This window comes from Bidens hawaiensis, unplaced genomic scaffold (assembly GCF_021521415.1).
Source record: "Bidens hawaiensis isolate Kalapana, Puna unplaced genomic scaffold, B.hawaiensis_p1.1 tig00048273_1, whole genome shotgun sequence".
Classification (NCBI taxonomy): Eukaryota; Viridiplantae; Streptophyta; class Magnoliopsida; order Asterales; family Asteraceae; genus Bidens; species Bidens hawaiensis.
In genome coordinates, this window is record NW_027498645.1 from 8517 (window position 1) to 22493 (window position 13977).

Consider the following 13977-nt stretch of genomic DNA (forward strand, 5'->3'; position numbering starts at 1 on the left):
ATAAAGGTTTTTCGACCCATTTTACTAACAAAGAGTGTTTAATCTTAAAGCCTGGTATTATCATACCAAAAGATTGGATTCTTGTTTGATCACAAAGAAAAGATAATGCTTACGTGATCGACATGAACAAAAATGTCCATGATGAAATCACCTGTTTATTTTCAAAAGTGTCAGATAATAATGACATGCTTTGGCATCGTCGTCTTGGTCATGCCAACATTAAAAATCTAAACCGTCTTGCTAAAAACGACTTGGTGCATGGCTTGCTTGTCAAGGATTTTGTAACAATTGAAAAATGTGCGGCTTGCGCTTTAGGTAAACACAATCGTAAATGTCACAAGCCAAAACTTGTTAATACCATTTCATCAGTTTTTCAATTGCTGCATATGGACATGTTTGGTCCAGTTCATGTTTTGAGTCTTTCTCGCAGTTCTTATTGTTTAGTTATTACTGATGACTACTCACGTTTCACTTGGGTATTTTTCTTGTCAAATAAGAGTGAGACTGCAGAATTGATAAAACGCTTTATGGTGCTCTGGAGAATCAACTCAATCTAAAGCTGAAGGGTATTCGTTGTGACAACGGCACGGAATTCAAGAACTCAAAACTGAATTACTCAATCTAAAGCTTTTGGAAGTCCATGCACTCTGCTGAATCTTGAAACGACTCCAAAGTTTGAAGCCAAAGCTGACGATTGTTACTTTGTTGGATATGCTGGTTGTACCGTTTACAGAATTTACAATAAGTCAACGAAGCAGATAGTGGAGTCTTATGACGTGCACTAGCTAGAAGAAAATGTGACTGATGCTCGTGTCGGTCCTGACTGGTTATTTGATTATAATGAGTTGTTTAGGCCATTTAACGTGTTTCCTGTTATGGATACATAAAATTCGGATGTTGGTGTTGCACATTCAGTTGATGAAGAAGAAGACATTCCTAATGATTCTCATAGGTCTCCAGTGCTAAGTGTTGATACGTCGGAATCATTGGATACCACTCAGCCATTGCCAGCTAGTCAACAAGAAAGTGTCACTGAGACTGTTTCTTCACCATAGCCTGCAGTCGATGGTTCATTAGTTAAGGGGGAGAGTGCTATTTATCAAATTTTTGGAAGCACCCTATTCCTAGATGTCATACCAAATGAATACATTGCCAGTATTTCATACTCACATAGTATGGCGACATCTGGATGGAAGAACCCTCTTATTCAAATTCTTGAAGATCCAACAAATTTACCTTCTACTAGCTTTGTTCCCGGTCATTCAATTCCGAAAAGAATTTAATGAGATAATCCAATTGACAATGTCATAGGTCCCCTTGAAACATGCGTGTCAATGAGAAGTCAGATATGACACATCAATAGTTGTTTATTTTCTTGTTTAATCTCTCAGATTGAGCCTAAGTCAGTTGAAATGGCGCTACAAGAGCCAAGCTGGGCGGACGCCATGCATGGGGAATTGAATCAATTTGAGAAACTGAAGGTTTGGAGATTAGTTGAGCTGCCCGTTGGAAAGAAAGCGTTAGATACAAGATGGGTATTCAATAACAAGCAGGGGTGGATCCAGTGTTCGGTCAAAGGGAGCATTTGCACCCACTCAAGTCCATAGTTTCCTTTATAAATTTGTAATATATTAGGTCCAAAGACTCAAGTCCATAATTTTTTTAGTGCCCCAAACTTAACTTTTAAAATTTTAAGTCAAAGTTTTTACGCCCAAATTTAATTTTGTTATGAACAATAACAATTAAGCCCATATTAGTTAATTGCTCAATCACTTTAATTGAAAATTTGGAATTATTGGGGACAAAATTAATGGGGACAAAATTGTTCTTGCATCTCAACTTGGTTTATACATCGACAGTGTGTGAAAAGATAAAAGATTTGCTAATATGAAAGGTATTGCTGATCTTGCTAGAGTTATGGTGGAAACAGGGAAAGAATATATTTTCATTTGGTTTATCAATTATTAAAGTTAACATTAGTTTTGCCTATTACAACAGCAATGGTTGAGAGATGTTTTTCGGCAATGAAGATCATAAAAACAAATTTACGTAATCGAATTGGTGAAGATTTTTTTGAATGCTTATGTGATTTTAGTGTTGAAAAAGAAGCATTTTTAAGTGTTACGAATGAAGCTGTAATTTACCGTTTTCAAAAGATGAAATCACGTAGAGGTCAATTGTAATATGTAATTTGTTTATCTTTAATGAAATTTATTATTTACATTTCTATACGTAGTTTGTTTAATGTAAATTTTTTACTCAATCTGTTTCGGTTTGACCTGACCCATTTTGGTTTGACTTACTTTATTTTGAATTGACGAGTTCTAGGTTGAACTTTTTTTGCATCCACTGATTCTGGATCCGCCACTGGTAACAAGCAAGATGATACTAGTGTTATTGTTCGAAATAAAGTGCGGCTTGCTATTCGTGGTTTTCGTCAGGTTGAAGGTTTAGACTACACTGAAGTGTATGCTCCTGTGACTTGACTTGAGGCCATTTGGATTTTTCAGGCATATGCATCCTACATGGGATTCACAGTTTACCAAATGGTTGTCAAGACAACGTTTTTGTATGGAGAAGTCAAGGAGGAGATTTATGTGGATCAGTCACCAGGGTTTGTTGATTCCAAGCATCCAACTCATGTTTACAAACTAGACAAAGCCCTTTATGGTCTACACCAATCGACTCGAGCATGATATGCAACTTTGACGACTCATCTACTTGAGCATGGGTACAAGAGAGGAACCATCGGTCAAAACACTGTTTATCAAAACTACTGGGAAAGACCTGATCTTGGTTCAGATTTATGTAGATGACATCATCTTCGGATCTACCAGTACTGCACTATGCTCTAAATTTGAAGAAGTCATGAAGAAAAGATTTGAAATGAGTTCGTTAGGGGAGATGACAACTTTTCTGGGATTACAGGTTCGTCAGAGTTCGACGGGAATTCTGCTGCATCAAAGAAAATACGTCGAAGACATGCTTGCAAAGTTTGAGTTTCAAGACTCTAAGAGCGCGGAAACTCCTATGCAGAAAGACCTCTTCTTTCATCCAATTCTGAAGGGAATCCCGTAGATCAAACTTACTATCGATTAATGATCGGATCCCTAATGTATCTCACCGCCATTCGCCCTGACATCATGTTTGTTGTCTGTTAATGTGCCCGTTTCCAGGCTAATCCTAAACACTCTCATTTAATTGTTGTTAAACGTATTTTTCGATATCTGAAAGGGCAACCGAAGCTAGGTCTTTGGTATCCCAAAAACTCAGATTTTGACTTATATGCTTTTGCTGATAGCAATTACGGTGGAGATGATATTGACAGGAAATCTACGTCTGCTGGATGTCAATTCTTGGGTGATTGACTTATTTCATGGCAGTCCAAGAAACAACAAATGGTGTCTACATCCACTGCGATGCTGCGTCAGCCTGCTGTTCACAGGTTATCTGGATGCAACATCAATTGCTGGATTACGGTTTAGAATTTCTTGATACTCCAATATTTTGCGATAAGGATGTTGCTATTGCTATTGTTAAAAATCATGTTCAACATTCAAAAACCAAGCACATTGACATTAAATTCATTTTATTCGTGACTGTTACGACCGTAAATTAATTCATCTTGAGCAAGTTCAAACAGATAATAATGTGGCTGATTTATTTACAAAACCGGTTAGAATAACCAGATTTAATGTGCTTGTGGGGTTTCTTAAAATTCTTCGTTTCGATAATTGAGTCTTTTTGAGGTTAAATTTGTACATAAATGTTTTATTGCACAAATTTAGGGGAAGAAAATTAAAAATTCAAAAAGAGTGTGTGTTTTATTAATATATATATATATATATATTTACATATTCGATTAAAATTACGTCAGTTACTTAAGTTTGAGGGACATAACCCTGTATATGTTTGGTCTTGTTATCTACTGGTAGACATACGTGATAGCCATTCACCTGAAGACTGAAAGCAACTGGGCCATTGTGGCATGTTTTGTTTTAATTATCTCGCTTAAAATTATGTCGATTACTCAAAGTTCGAGGGACATGTATTATTATACATGTTTGGTCCTGTTATCTACCTGTAGACATACAGGATAGCCATTTTCCTTAGAAACAAAAGTGACTGGGGCGACTGAATTTAAAATTGTCTTCTGGAACTTTAGTGGGAAGTGATGTAATTATTCAGTTACGAGCTCCTTAGAAGCTCAAAATTGTTTTTAAATGAAAATTGATCCAACCTTTGGAAAATGATAGTAAAATTGCTTATGTGTGCATAACGTTTGAAGTTACTAGGCTTAAAAGGCTTTTGAACTGACATTGATCTGTATGGTAGCTTTCCATAATGCGTAAAGTTGAAGTGATATAAACTAAATCTGCTAAACTTACCGTGGAGAGTCATTTTGAAGATGTGTGCATGTCTCCAGACACATCTCTCTGAATAATAGGCAGAAAAGTTATTACCCAGTCATACACGAGGCCGTTAGTGTCTTGATCACCAAAAATATTGTCCTTTTAAGATATTAAAACATATTATTATTAAGTTCGTTTTCAAAAGCTTAAAGGGTCAAACTAGAACTACAAGGGTGGGGCATTCAAATAAGTCCTAAACACTCTGAATGTAAGATATGTAAGTCCGGATGGCGTGTAAGTTCAACTTTCAACCTTAAAGCCTAAAGTTTTTGTCTGTATAAAGAAAATCTTTTGATCAAGCACTAGGGGTTGGAGTCAAATTAGGGTGATCTGGGGAAAGCCAAATACGCTTTTAGAAGAGATAGGAGGCATTACAGGTCCATGAGTGATGCCCATCTAATATTTAAGCCTAATTGATAATAACTCGTATCACTTATGCAATGAAAATCATGCTAAGTATCTTTATACTTGCTATCGACCTGTTTCTCTATGTCATAATAATGCCGAAAATGAATCATTGTGAAAGCATCTTAATCAATATGATTCCATGATCAAATTTTTTTCTTAGAAGGTTGCCTGTTTATCAAAACTGAAATCTGATCCCAAAATTTGCTAGATTACAAGAAGACCAAGTGATTAAATTTTTAGATTTATTTTATTTATTTTATTTCTATTCTTATCATTATTTTTATTAATTTTATTTTTACCTCATGATCACTCTTGTTGAAACGAATGCTATAAGAGATCGGTTTAAAAACATGGAGTAAGCCCATGTTTGGGTTTGAAAATCTGTTTTCGGCCCAAATCAGAATGGCCCATAACAGTTTTTGTGATGAAAGTAACTTGGTTTTGATGGTTTGGCCCATGTATAAACACGTGTTATCGGCCCATCGGGTTTTCGGCCCAGACTTAATGTTTTGAAGTTTAAAAGGCATCAACATGCATTATTGATGTTATTATTTTGAATCTGAGATTATCTTATTCTCTCAAGCCGAAAACCCTAAGCTTCTATCTCTTTTATCTTTGTTCTCATCAAAATCATATTTGTTCCTCCAAATCATTGATATTAAAAGGTATATGAAACCTTGGTAGAGGTTCTCGGGTTACTATGGAACCCTACTTGGTTGGAACACATGGTTTAAATTAATAAACTGATTAAACTATAAACTTGCTTAGGATGAAGAATTATGATGTTTGTGTGTTGCGTGTTTGATATTTATGAGTTTCTTGAAGTTGTAGGTTTCACCAATAATGGTGGTTTTGGTGATTTAAAGAAGATGACACAAATTTCAAGACGAAACCCAAGGGTTTTCTTAAGGGTTTCAAGGCCGAGATCTTTAGAGATCTCGGGATTTTGGGTTCTCGGGATGGTTGACCGAAAACAACGGGTCAAACAAAAAACCCCTAAGATTTTATGAAATATCAAGGGTGAATATAATTAATTCTATTATAATTTGGACTAATTTGCAACTGAGGACTTACACTATTTATATTTATACCTCCAGTCTCTGTTCTTTGTTCAAAATGTCCATTTCATGTTAATTATATATATATATTATATTGTTTTATATCTCCAGTCCTTGTTCTTTGTTCAAAATGTCCATTCCATGTTAATTATATATATTTTATATGTTGAGTTTTTGTCTAGTTAAGCGAATATATTAGTAATTTGACTTGTTTGTTGTAGTCATGGCTGATCAGGCACCACTAAAACTTGTTGATACTCATAACATTGCTGGATGTTTATATGTTCCACCTCTCGTTCACAAGGAATTCAAGTCAATGATAGTGGGGCTTAACATGTGCAGGATTTCTCATGCTTTACGAGAAACTCCGATCATTTGCAAGAAGTTGGTGACTGATTTTTGGAATCATGATTCAATTAACCAGAAAGGTGCTGGAGAGCTGTGGTGATTGAATCCGATCCGGAAGAAGCCTATTATTATTATTATTTCAGGGCTATTATTAGTGAGGTTTTGATGTTCGGTGATCAACCTGATTATCCAACGGAATACTCTACTGATGTCTTTGCTGAAATAGCCCTGAAGATGGGATATGACGGATGTTACCCTCCATCCATCAAGAAACTATTCCATCCGTATTGGAGGTTCTTGATTTACACATTCTTCACCTGTGTCTCAGGACGAAATAGAGGTTCTGATGAGATAAGCCACATTCAGATGTCGGCTGTGGTTGCTTTGATCATGGATTGGAACTACAATTATTCCAAGTTTTCGATGAAATGATAAGCAACCTCAATGGCAAGAAAAATGAGATGTACCTGAGGTTTCTACAGATGATTTTCGACTCTCACTATCCTGATCTCATCAAATATGTAGAGACGCTTGATCTGAAATCTATGGGTCCCAACACGTTTGGGTTGATGAACCAGTCGTGAAAGGGGGCCAAAGTTGTATACAAAGGACTTCACAAATTGGTCAAATTTGGAAGATTCGCTGAAACTGAGGCTGTCTCTTCTAGTTCCAGTGCCTCAATTGCTGATGAGCATGTGACACCTGCTCAGAGGTTCACAGCAGCTTATGATACAATTTCTGACGATGATGAGCCAGATAGTTCTCCATCACAACACATGGAGATTGAGCACCAGGAAGAACAAACTGTACCTACTGCTGATCAGTTGAGAGATTTTGAGATATTTAAAGACCAGCTCCGGTCGACTGCATTGAAGCATCCTCAATCAGTCACTGCGACACAAGATGAAGATATTCAAGAAGAACCAGCCACCAATCTCATTCCAAGGAAAAGGCGAAGGAAATATCAGAGACCGGGTGCGCTGGTTGCAGAAACTACACCAACAAGCCAACACAAAGATTCTGAGCCCGAAACTACTGATGCTCAAGTTGACACAGGTCCGTCCACTGCTGATATTCGAACTCAAGATTATATATTTGATGATATTTCTCATGAGTTCGAGTTTGAAGCCAATATTCAGTCCACGGACGAGCCATCGGGATCGTCTGACCCGATTGGTCAATCAAGTTCAAGCACCACTGACAATATTGCACACATTCTGGCAGTGCAAGACAAGTTTTTGCAGGATAAGGGCAAGGGGATTACTCTTGATGCTGAACCTGTTGATGTACAGTCCTTACAACGACGAGTCTTTGAACTTGAACAAGACTCGGCTGTGAAGGATGTACGAATTCAAGAGATTGAAGCAAGTAACTTTGATAAGGATTTAAAGATCAATGAACTTCAAGCAAACATGGGTGGCCTCACTTCTATGCACTTAGATCTCCAACAAAAGCTAATTCAGAAATTTGGAGATGAATTTAAAAGTGGTGAGGACATTGCTGAAAAGACACATGTTTATAATCAAGGTGGTAGTTCCAGTGTACGTCCTTCTTCAAACATAGATGCTTTTGAAACACTGGAACAATATCTTGCTTCCCTTCCAAAGACTATCGAACAAAGTGAAAGAATTCAAAAGAAAATTCTGATTATGAAGAACTCGAACCAGAATGTGGAGTCCTCCGATCATCCTCATAAATTCATCATTGGATTCAAAAAGGGATTTTCTGACAAGTATGGTGATCGATCAGGTGTTATATCGTGGGGATTTGATGTTGATAAAGCTATGTGGTGGGTGAAAAGGAGGTTTGGGAACATTGAGACTACAGGAAGATGAAAGACTTTGGGTCATGAACGAAAGTTGACACGAGTGACTTGATCAACGCTCCTTTTCACAATCCCAACAACGACAAAAAGGCTATAGATTTTTGGAACTTTTTGAGGAGTCAAGTTGATCGAGGGTTCCCAAATATGACCACAGCTGAATCATTTTTGAAGAAAGCCAAAGGGGTACCAGATCCAAAGATAGGGAAGACAATGGTAAATGTAATGTGGCCGGCAACTAAAAAGGCAAGTCACATTCCGCTTTCTACTAGAATTCTCGACGGTCCTTGGATGAGATGAAGTTCTGGGCATATGATGGTGAGATAGCAACGGTCGTTATTCGTCTACGAAATGGGCGGTTTCAAATTGTTGATCCACGCAACTTACTGAAGTTTAGTGAGAAAGATATCAAAACTCTTAGCTACTTTCAGATCATGGTTGACCCGTTGTACAAGCCAGCTGATAAGAAGTATACAAGCATGGTTGGATCAATAATTCGCACAGGTTTATGGGCTGGTGCTTACAAAGAGGCGGACACAAATATTCTTGAGCACGACTGATGTTGAAGATACAAACCAAGGGGGAGATTGTTGAGCTAGTATTAATGTGGTTTGTACTTTGTTTGGGCTTATATTGTAAACCGAGATCACATGGATATCGATGGGCTTTTGGGTAGTATTGGGCTTATATGTAGTCTCTATATAAACCACGTAACTAGGTTTACTATAGGGTTAGACGTGTGAGACGTGATAGAGATTGACGAGAGAGATATTGGTGGTTTTGTGCAACCCGTTGTGCTTAAGCACTAGACGTTTAATATACATGTGTTTTGAAGCATATTCATCGTGTTCCTATTGTGTTTGTTTACATCTTATTGAATCAGCTCGTGTTAGTTTCCGCCTAATCACGAGATTGTGTGATATCACATTGAAAGATCCGTTCAACAGGACTTACACCGAACAACCTGAACCCGATTAAATTACCCAAAGAGCACTCCTATTACATGGTTGTAACTCTATATTCAATTGAGTTTTGATGGTAAATTATGATTAATAGTTATAAACTAACTAAAGTTTGTGTTCATAATATTAATAACTAAATAGTTTTTCATACTATATCTAATTGCTTAAGCTAAACGATTTTCAAAATGAACTTATTATATGATAATTTTTTTCTATCTATACAAATGTTAGTTTGGTTTGGGGATCAAGTAAATTTCCATAGATATTAAATGTCTAAGTAGTTACTCAAAATACTAAAGAATAATAACTTATAATCGACTAACAAATACTATAAATTCAACCATTTAACAAAGAGCGGTATCTTGGAAACACGATAGTAGCTTTACATAAATTCTAGTGTGTGATTTTCTTGTAATTTGACTGTCATGTTGTTAAGGTCATGTATAACCATGTGCGCTTTAATTTTCACAAGAGAAAATTACGATTTTCTTCCTTGGGTAAAATGGGCGGGGGCATCATAAAGCCCTGAAAACTAAATTGCGCTTGTTGTACCCATTGTTTTTTATAATTCTCAGAATGCTCCCTGCAGTGCAATTATTGATTAAATGACCAATATACCCTTCATCTTCATGATCAACATCCAAACACAAACCCAGATCTTCATCATCATCATACCTAAACCCAGAAAATCTCCGGCTAAGAAACCTAACCCAAACCCAGAAAATACATAAATCTTATACAAATACATAAATTAACATCATCAACATACCCACTTAAACCCAAGTGGGTATGTTATACAAACCCATAAATCTTATATCAGCGTACATAATTTCGACGGAGGTGACCGTCGAAAAATCAAGAACACGTTGCCAGAAAATCAAGATACCCACTACCCATATCTTCATCTTCATCACCACCACCCATCTTCTTCACCCGCAACCCGTCACCACCGCCGTCATCACTATTCTGTCGCAGCACCCTGTTCCCGTCGTCACACCGCCATTCCCGTCCGTCGCTACACGTCGCCGTCCCCGTAGCTCCACTCCACCTCCCCGTCCCCGTCGCCGTAGCATCTAATCCGTCCCCGTCGCAGTCTCCGTAGCTTCTAATCCCTTAGATCTAAGTTTTTTTTAAATTCTTGTATAAAACCCATGTGGTTAGGGGTTTAAATCTGGATGAGGATGATAAATATGTTGATTGGTATTTGTTCGTGTTTGGGAGGATGATGGGGGTTGGCAGTTTGAAGTTGGTGGGGGCGGTGGAGTTCATTTTCCTGTGGACGGCGGCGGAGGAGGATGAGAGTTTTGGAGGTTGTGAGATGATAATGATGATGATAATCTGGGTTCTTCTTCTTCTTATTGTTATTATTATTAGATATTATTATTATTATTTATCGAATTACTAAAGTGCCTTTGAACCAAACGGTCAACTTAAAAACATGGGTTCAATAAGTGCAACCAGGGGCTCATGTCAGCATTATAAAAATGGTACAATAAGAGCAATTTAGTTTTCAAGGCTTTATGGTGCCACCGTGGATTTTACTCAAGGAGGCAAATCGTAATTTTCTTTTTTCATAAAAATGGTTGTAAGGCCTCGTTACCGGTAACCCTACTTTCGTGTTGGATTTACTCATAAACACAGTTCTAAATATCAGAGTTAATTAAAACATTTACGCGGAATATAAAACTTTCATAAAACATTACAATATTTCATAACTTGTCTCAAAACATCCTTTGTCTTTCACATTAAAACATTAAAATTAAAACATCAAAAGTCTTCAGATGCCAGACTCTTGTTCAGTGCCATGTGTCTACTCAAGCGAGCTGCCTCATCCTACTCACCTGCGTGCATACTAAAAGTCAGCTACGCTGAGTGAGTTCTAGATAATCACATAGTCATACCATTCACATAACATTATATTCTTTCATTCATACTTTCATACTTTCATACTTCCTTACTTTCTTACTTTCATACTTTCTTTTGTATTAACTTACTTTCATATCTTACGTTATAAAGAGCATTACGCCCTACATTCCTCGAGTATTATTAGGGCTCGGTACCCTCCTTCCTCGAGTATTATTAGGGCTCGGTACCCTCCTTCCTCGAGTATTATTAGGGCTCGGTACCCTCTTTCCACGAGTATTATTAGGGCTCGGTTTCCCTCTTTCCACGAGTATTATTAGGGCTCGGTTTCCCTCTTTCCTCGAATATTAGTAGGGTTCGGTTCCCTAGTTCTCGAATATTAGTAGGGTTCGATTCCCTCTTCGTTACCATACAACCATACATCGTACCTCGAGTATTATTAGGGCCCGGTACCCTTTTCGTAACCATACAACCATCCTTTCCTTCTTTTATTAACTTTATCACATTCATACACATAAGCATACATATCATACTTACTTAACTTAGCGTTACAACCTGACAGTACGTGCAATATCCGAAGATCGTTCACGTACCATCAAGCAATCATTCATACATTTCACATTATCCACATAAGGCATACACTTATCTCTTAGGATAAGTGTATTAACAAACATATTGAGTATGCACACAGCCCCGAAAACGTAACACATAAATGGGGCTAGAAACTCACCTGAACACGGTTACGTTCTCCGTTGATCGTAATCCCTTTCTTCAGTTGTGCACGGCTGACTGTATAACAAGTATACATATCAATTTAACTATCACTACTTATAACAACTTTCTAGTCTTAATTACTACCCACAACGAACGGGGGTCCGGGGGGCAGCGCCCCTGGCAGCGGGGGTCTAGGGGCGGCAGCCCCTAGCAGGGTCCAAGGGGCAGAGCCCCTGGCTGGGGTCGAGCTGCCAGGTCAGCTTGGAAAAATTTTATTTCCATTAACTGTCTTAACACATTTTTCATTAGATTTTAAATTTATTTTCTAAACGAACTTGGCTTTAGGCGAAGTTAAACCTCAGGCGAACTTAGCTTTAGGCGAAGTTAAACATCAGGCGAACTTAGCTTTAGGCGAAGTTAAACCTCAGGCGAACTTATCATCAGGCGAACTTAAACCTCAGGCGAACTTGTCATCAGGCGAACTTAAACCTCAGACGAACTTGTCATCAGGCGAACTTAGCTTGCAGGCGAAGTTCATCAGGCGAACTTAGCTTGCAGGCGAAGTTCATCGCTTGAAGGCGAAGTTGCCCAGATGAAGGCGAAGTTGCCCAGATGAAGGCGAAGTTGCCCAGATGTCCGCTGTTTCGGTTTCTGATCAACATTTCGGGCGATTTTAACACCCTTGTTAAGGTTCAATACTACCCACTACACTTCCCGACCATTTTCGGTCGTTTATACACTAAAAGCTCGGATCTTTAAACTTCCAAGATCAAGAATCATACCTTTTGAGCTTGTTTGGATCTCGTTTATCTTGGTATCACCACTAATCTTTCTCTCTTACCCGGACCTCGCTCGATCCTTCTTTCTTTCTCGGCCCGGCCGGCGGCGGTTTTGGGTGTGCTTGGTGTGTGTGTATGTGTGTGTTTAGGAGAGTGGGGGAAAATGAAGATATTTTGGGATTTTGGGGGTATTTATATCCCTGAAATCCCATTCTCATTTAACCCATCTCAATTAATCCAAGTCCAATACCCGCTCATTCCCCGACATTAATCAATTACGCGAAATCACTAAACATAACTTCCTTTATTCATCATTAAAATTTTAGGATGTTACAATGGTTTACTTAGGTATGTTTATACTCTTATACCGATGTATCTAAGTTCACATGTTTACTAATTATATTCTATAAAGATACAAGTTTTTTGCACACATTCAAAGTTGTATTCCACGCATTCTTGATAATTTTCTCATAAGTATTGATATGAATAGTAACAAATAATATGAATAATTAATAAAATAAACCGATTAATAATAAAATTGATAAAGATAAATGAATAAATATAACATAACATAACAATAGAAGTTTGGGTTCTCTAGTGAAGACCCAAGTACGATCCCTACTTATATCACTTTTGATGGATTATGACATTGACTGATTTGGTCTAGGCTATATACAAGGTTGCCAGTTCGAATCCTGAGCCCACCCGAGTTTTTCCCACTATGTGTGTTAAGCTAGAGAGTTCAGCTCTTGTGACGACACAATTGTAACAATCGTTACCTTTCAAACCCGAAAACCCGACCCATTTTAAATTTTCGATTTTGTTATATTTAAATTTATATATATATATATATATATATATATATATATAAATTTCAAATTCGTTTATGTATTTTTATATTGAATTCGTTAAACCGACCCGTTTCATCATTTCAATGTACTCGTAAATATCATTCGATAATTTAATAATAATTATGACGTTTTATTGTCATTATTAACTCATGTTCTATTTCGTGTAATTCATTAACGAAATTTCAAGTTTTAACATTTTACTAAATCGAGTCCCGAACTATCCAGGTATAATACGAACATATTTCCAAATCATTAACTTTTAATTCATTTATATAACATTTAGAAGTACAAGGTCCAAAATGTAAATATATATTAATTCTATTTAAAAGAAATATGAAAGTCTAGGGGCCAAAGTGTAAAATCATTTACAATATATTATAATAATAATATTAATGAAAAGCAACAGCACCATCAGCCCCTCCATCACGTTTTTCCGGCGACCGGAAAACGGTTCCGTCAACCTCAGGTATAATACGAACATATTTCCAAATCATTAACTTTTAATTCATTTATATAACATTTAGAAGTACAAGGTCCAAAATGTAAATATATATTAATTCTATTTAAAAGAAATATGAAAGTCTAGGGGCCAAAGTGTAAAATCATTTACAATATATTATAATAATAATATTAATGAAAAGCAACAGCACCATCAGCCCCTCCATCACGTTTTTCCGGCGACCGGAAAACGACCATATAACATCCGTTTTGATCCGTTAATCACCCTAAACGTCATCTCCACTATTACTAAACATTATTA